Source organism: Lathyrus oleraceus, chromosome 1, assembly GCF_024323335.1.
Source record: "Lathyrus oleraceus cultivar Zhongwan6 chromosome 1, CAAS_Psat_ZW6_1.0, whole genome shotgun sequence".
NCBI lineage: Eukaryota > Viridiplantae > Streptophyta > Magnoliopsida > Fabales > Fabaceae > Lathyrus > Lathyrus oleraceus.
In genome coordinates this window covers 459,498,131-459,504,984 of record NC_066579.1, presented here as the reverse complement: position 1 = coordinate 459,504,984, position 6,854 = coordinate 459,498,131, and the positions used below count along the sequence as shown (strand labels likewise).

Below are 6,854 nucleotides of genomic sequence, written 5' to 3'. Positions count from 1 at the left end.
CCGTAGTTTTTATTCTAGTATTTTCTAATTTTATTTGAGCTTTTGAAATGTCTTTTATTTAATTAATTATTATTATTTAGCTTAGTGAGGATTATGAGAGTTTAATTATAGTTTTATATTCAAATTAGTGAAGAATGTGAGAAATTATAGTTTTGGGCAATAAAGTAGAATTTAACTAAATAGAGGGAGGTTAGTAGAGTTAGTGAGAATTGAGGGAATTAGTAGAAATTATTGTATTAAAATAAATTAGGTTTTATTTAAATAGAAGGGAAAATCGAGAGTACGTAGGATTTTAGTGAAATAGGGACTAAGAATAGGAGAGAGCAAACACTAGCGTAGAAAGTGAAAAAGGAGAGTCTCCATAGTCAAAGTCTAAAGTTTCAAGTTTTTCTGCATAATCGAGGTAAGGGGATTACTCAATATATTAGTGTTTACGCATGGGGGATAGTGGGGATTCCTTAACCCCACTTATTTTTCTTTCTTCCCTTGTTCTTCCATTAATGTAGAATTTGAACCTCGAGATGGTTTGTGCAAAATCTCTCTAAATTGTTATTATAGAATTTTGAGTTATACAGTTTTAATGATGCAATTATGTGAATCAATGTGTTTAATTGAGATTTTTAATGTTCATGAATATATGTGATGATTTGATGAATATGATGATGATTTCATGATTAATTGATGATATGTGTTGAATCTGTGTGTTTTGGATGTATTAAATGTTATATGAATCATGTGTGATGATTATTATGCGTGTGGGGGTGGTATGGGACTCAAATTTTGAAATCTGGAAGTGTTGCAATGGTGAAAACGCATATTTTTTCATTTTGTTCAGTGGTGACGAGCGGCAACCTAGGTGACGGTCTACATGTCATCGTGCTAGGGAAGAAGAACAGCTTGGGCGAGCTCACGGGTGTCAGCAAAGTGACAGTTTGATCGTCATCTCTTTTCTATGAGTGCCCTTATCTAACCGTCAGCGTCTAATAGACGAGTGAAAAGGGAGGGTGACGACCGTCATGCCTGCGAGAAGCTGACTGTCAACCCTGTCTTGTCTTTTCAGGATGTTTGACTCAGTTTTTCGAGTAGTTTCTGATTTTCTGATTTGTTTATTTTTTTTATATGGATTGATTAGCAAAGTGTTTTGAGTTATTTTGATTGAGTTAATGGGAGAATGCCTTATAAGGAAGAATTGTTGATGTTGAAATGATTAGGTTCGAGGGAACTAATGATGTGGCCATAAAACGGAAATAATTATTGATGGTTTATTTTAGGTTCGAAAGGAACCAATGATGAGTAGATAAGTTGGAGGTTTTAATTACAATTGCATATTTTCTTATAACATTCACGCATCATGTATATTGGAGCTAGGTAGGACTTTGGTCTACTGACGAGTAGGACTTTGATCCAATGAGTTGGATACCTCATAAACATACATTTGAATATCCTAGAGATTAGTACCACATGCATGGGAGTAGAGGAGATGAAAATTGCATAATTAATTGCATTTGTTAATTGATCGTTTGATGTCATTCGATTTCATGAGTATGATTGATTAATTACGATGATTATACTATCTTTACTATTTTATGCACCGTTTATATATGGAAGGTATTCTCACCCCTTTCTGTTTCCATGTTGTTTCATATATATATATATATATATATATATATATATATATATATATATATATATATATATATATATATATATATATATATATATATATATATATATATATATATATATATACACTAAGGTAAAGGCTGAGGAGTGTTAGACGTTACTTATTTTTAGGATAGCATAGTTGGCCTACTTGCTACTTTATTTCCCGATTTGTATGTCGTAACCTATCGGATGTTTCATTTTTCATTGTGTCACTCTTTTAGTGTAACACTAGATTGAGAATACCTTATTTTATTTTTTCTGAGTTGTTTCATTGAATACTTTATGTCATGAATGAAGTTTGTTTTTCGCTTATGATATGGTTGGTGAATGTATGAGAGATGTGACACCCTTTTTGTATCTTTATATTTTTCGCATGTGTTATAAATTATATTTTAGGGTTTTAGGGTGTTACATATGTGATTAAGGCATAGTCGTGCCTAGCTAGTTTGGCATGAAATACTTACAGGTAGAATTGCAAGCATAAATGCCCAGATGTTAAGCTAATATTTGATCAGTTCTGGTCTACATACTGATAACATGAAATAATATCACATTCTAGGACTCGATTTAATTAAATTATATTATTATTCACTTCAATTTATTTCATTTTATTCGATACTACTTGGTATTTTGCTTTCTATTTATCTCAGGTAGTTTATTTGAAGCACAAGTGAAAAAGGAAGAAAAGGAGGTGCAAAAAGAAATGAAAAGAAGCAAATTCCACCAAGCCAAAGCCCAGCCCAAAAGCACAGGCGCTGCGCCTGTGATGAACGCCACACAAGGTGTGACGAGCGTCACGCCCTGCCTACTTGTGTTACGAGCGTAACACATGGTGTGACGGACGTCACACCATTCTCCTATATTTTTGACTTCAGAAGCGCAACAGAGGCACGTTGAAGCCTATTGTTACGCTTAACTATTGGAACGTGAGGATTTTTACACGGAAAGCTTTTGGAAACCGTTACAAAAAGTGAGTAATATAAATAGTGGCTTTTGGCAAACCCTCCAGGCTCTCGGCCGTCTCTCTTCTTCGTTCAATTTTTCTCTTCCAACCGTGCAAGCCTATCATTACCTTTTTACAGTTTTTGCTTTATTTGCAATTTTTTTATTTTCTTTTCCAGTTAATCTTTCAGCACTTAATTAATTTTTCACACAATAGTTTCTACATCGGAAACTATTGTGTATCTTTTACTAGATCTAACCTTACGTTAGACCCTAGATTTTTATTCCTTCACTTTTATTTTCCTTCCCGATTGAAGAATTCAAGAACAAATCCAACCGGTATGTGGTGGAGTGTTCAAAGATTGCTATAAATTAATCAGGTTCTTTAATTATTGTTTAAATTTATATATCCTGCTTTATTGTTTATTTATATTATTTGCCTGAGATGGATTTATTTAAGCATTGTTTAGATCTATTTAGCATGTCTGGCTAATTTACTTAGGTATCGGTATGTAAAGTAAGCGGAATGAAGGAATCAAAACTAAGTCGGTTTAATTACGTTTAAAAACAAAATCACTCTTTTTATGGTCTCAATTTACAGGTTTAATACCAAGGTTTTTGTACGAGAGTAAAAGACTAAAGAAGTTAAAATCAATAGAGCGAGAGTTTGAGTTTTTAACTGGACAGTGTAAATTGGACATTAATTCTAGATCAGGGCGAAAGCAATTTTTAGAGTTAATTAAATTCTAATCTTTTTCAAAAAGTACTTTTAAAAGTTGGATGTGAGGACGAGAGTTAAGCATTTGGATTTAATTATATAATCCGAGTCAATAGAGCGAGAGTTTGAGACGAGGGTGTTTAAACGGTTAGTATTTTCTTAAAAAAGGTTTCTATAGATTCTATTGTTTTCAAAAAGTGATTTTGGACTTAACTAATAAGTGACAGCTACGTTAATATAAAATCATAGTCTATTCAACAGAGCGAGAGTTTGAGATAAGGCTTTTAATCAATAGTGTCTACTGAAAAGATTTATTTTAAAACCAAGAAACCAACGAAGAATTGATTCCCTAATTACGACGAACTACATACCGATATCCGCTTAATTGATATTTAATTTATATCTTATTTTAGTTTTAACTTTTCCCCCGAACAATCAAAGTATCATCCGCCTTAGCTTTACGAAGTAACCTTAGAAAACGGTATATCGATTCATAAGTCCCTGTGGGATCGATATCTTTTAAAACTACGCGATAGAACTGTGCACTTGCAGTTTGTACCCCAAATTCGACTCATAAAGTCGCGATCAAGTTTTTGGCGCCGTTGCCGGGGACTTTTTATTTAGTCGATATCGTAACTCTTCTGTTACGCTGTAGAGACTAAGGCTTATTTTTATTTTTATTTCTTTCGTTGATTTGTATGCCACACACTCGCTCACAAGGCGAGCCGTTCTACTTGCGAATCAACGACATCGAACTATATCTCCGAGTCTTACGACGAATTCGGGAATATCGTGCTGCAAACAATCTCCCTCCTATTGAAATTCCTGATCTCAAAAATCTTCTTCCTTCGCCGATATCCGAGATGGCAGAACCAGCTCGTGCTCTTCGAGATTACGCCGCTCCATCGCAAGATGAGCCGCATTCGAGTATTGCTCCACCCGCAATCGAAGCAAACAACTTCGAACTTAAACCTTCACTGTTGCAGGCAGTGCAACAGAACCAATTCTCTGGAAATCCTACCGAGGATCCAAACCTTCATTTATCCGTATTTGTCCAATACGCTGATACTGTTAAAGCTAATGGTGTCACTTCAGAGGCAATTCGACTTCGTCTCTTTCCTTTCTCGTTAAGAGATAGCGCTAGAAGATGGCTTCAGTCTCTTCCTTCCAACTCGGTTACCACATGGAACAAGTTGAAGAAAGTCTTTCTTGCCCGATATTTTCCTCCGAGCAAAACAGCTATGTTGAGAGCCCAGATAAATGGATTTAAACAGAAAGATAACGAGTCTCTTTTCGAAGCATGGGAAAGATACAAAGACATGATGAGACTTTGTCCACACCATGGTTTAGAGGACTGGTTAGTAATTCATACCTTCTATAATGGTCTCTTGTACAACACAAGGTTAACAATAGACGCCGCAGCAGGTGGTGCACTTATGGATAAACCTTACGCTGATGCTTATCAACTTATCGAGAGCATGGCTCAAAATCATTATCAATGGGGAAGCGATCGAGCAATGGTAGAGAAACCTCAAACGAAAAGTGGCATGTACGAGATAAGTAGCCTTGATCATGTTAATGCAAAAGTGGATGCTCTGGTCCAGAAAATTGAAAGTTTGAATGTATCACCTCCAACCACCGTGGTTGCCGCAACTCAAAATTGCGAAGTCTATGGAATCCAAGGTCACACTCCTGCAGATTGTCAACTCCTAACAGGAATCCAAGCAGAACAAGTGAATTATGCTCAAGGAAATCCCTACTCGCACACCTATAACTCAAACTGGAAGAATCATCCTAATTTTTCATATAAGAGTAATAATGCTTTATACGCACCAGGACAAGCTCCAAATCAAGCCCCAGCTATACCTCCTGGATATCAAAAGCTGATCCCATCTACACCTAACAATAACGTTCCTAGGAAATCCAACTTGGAAATCATGATGGAGAACTTCATAGCTTCTCAACAGCAAACCAATAAAGATTTCTTAAACCAGAATGTACACACTGGCGAACAAATTAAACAACTAGCAAGTAAAGTAGATGCCCTGGCTACCCATAACAAGATGTTGGAAACGCAAATATCACAAGTAGCTCAATAACAAGCGCCTACTGCTGCCCCAACTGGTACATTTCCTGGACAGCCCCAACCTAACCCGAGAAGCCACGCTCATGCAATCATACTAAGAAGTGGAACGGAAGTGGAAGGACCAGCAGATCCAAGGATAGAAAACCAAAACTCTAAAAAGTCAACTGAGGAAGAAAATAAACCTAAGGAAAAGGAAGAGAGTAATAAGGAAACCGTAGAAAAGAAAGAACCTTATGTACCTCCACCACCTTATAAACCACCTATCCCTTACCCTCAAAGGCTTATTAAAACCAAAGATGCGGGCCAATTTAAAAAATTTGTTGACCTACTAAAACAATTAAACGTCACAATTCCGTTTACAGAAGCTATTACGCAGATGCCCTCATATGCTAAGTTCTTAAAAGAAATTCTTTCTAATAAAAGGAAACTTGAAGAAAGCGAAATCGTTACACTCACTGCTGAATGTAGCGCTATAATCCAGAATATGCCTCCTAAACTTAAAGATCCAGGTAGTTTCTCTATACCATGTCACATAGGAAAATTTGTCATAGATAAAGCCTTATGCGATTTAGGAGCCGGTATTAGTGTTATGCCTTTATCCATATGCAAGAAACTTGAAATGGGAGAATTAAGACCAACTAAAATGTCTGTGCAACTAGCAGATCGTTCTGTTAGATATCCCGTAGGAATTCTTGAAAACGTTCCCGTGCGCATAGGTCAATTCTACATTCCAACCGATTTTATAATTATGGACATTAGAGAAGATGAAGTTACACATATTGGGAAGACCGTTCTTAGCAACTGCCGGTGCAATCATAGACGTAAAACGAGGACGACTCACTTTCGAAGTAGGAGAAGAAAAAATTGAGTTCATTCTTTCCCAATTTTTGAAAGCACCTGCAATAGATGACACATGTTACTTCATGGATATCATCGATGAATGCATAAAAGAAACAGAGTTAGAAAAGGACAAATCGTCTGACTATCTTGTAGAAGACAAACTCAACAAATGTTTAGCAATAACACCGGACCCTACACAATGCCTTAACAAACCAACCCTAGACCTGAAAACACTTCCCAAAAATCTAAGATATGAATTCCTAGACTTAGAACTTGAACGACCAGTGATAGTTAATGCAGACCTAGGAAAACTCGAAACCGAAAAACTCTTGCATATCTTAAGAAAATATCCAACCGCAGTAGGATACAACATCACCGACCTTAAAGGAATAAGTCCTTCTATTTGTATGCACCGCATCATGCTAGAAGAAAACTGTAAAACCTCTAGGGAACATCAGAGGAGACTGAACCCTATCCTGAGTGAGGTAGTGAAGAAGGAAGTAACCAAGTTATTAGAGGCAGGTATCATATATCCTATATCTGATAGCAAATGGGTTAGTCCGGTACGCGTAGTACCAAAGAAATGAGGTATAACAGTTATTG

At 36.2% G+C, this 6,854-nt stretch overlaps 1 non-coding gene across 1 annotated transcript; it reads right to left on the bottom strand.

Annotated features, from left to right (window-relative positions):
- Positions 1-4,566: 4,566 nt before the first annotated feature.
- Positions 4,567-4,673, bottom strand: LOC127117188 (small nucleolar RNA R71). The gene has a single exon (XR_007801946.1). It is a non-coding gene; the product is annotated as a small nucleolar RNA R71 (small nucleolar RNA).
- Positions 4,674-6,854: the final 2,181 nt, after the last annotated feature.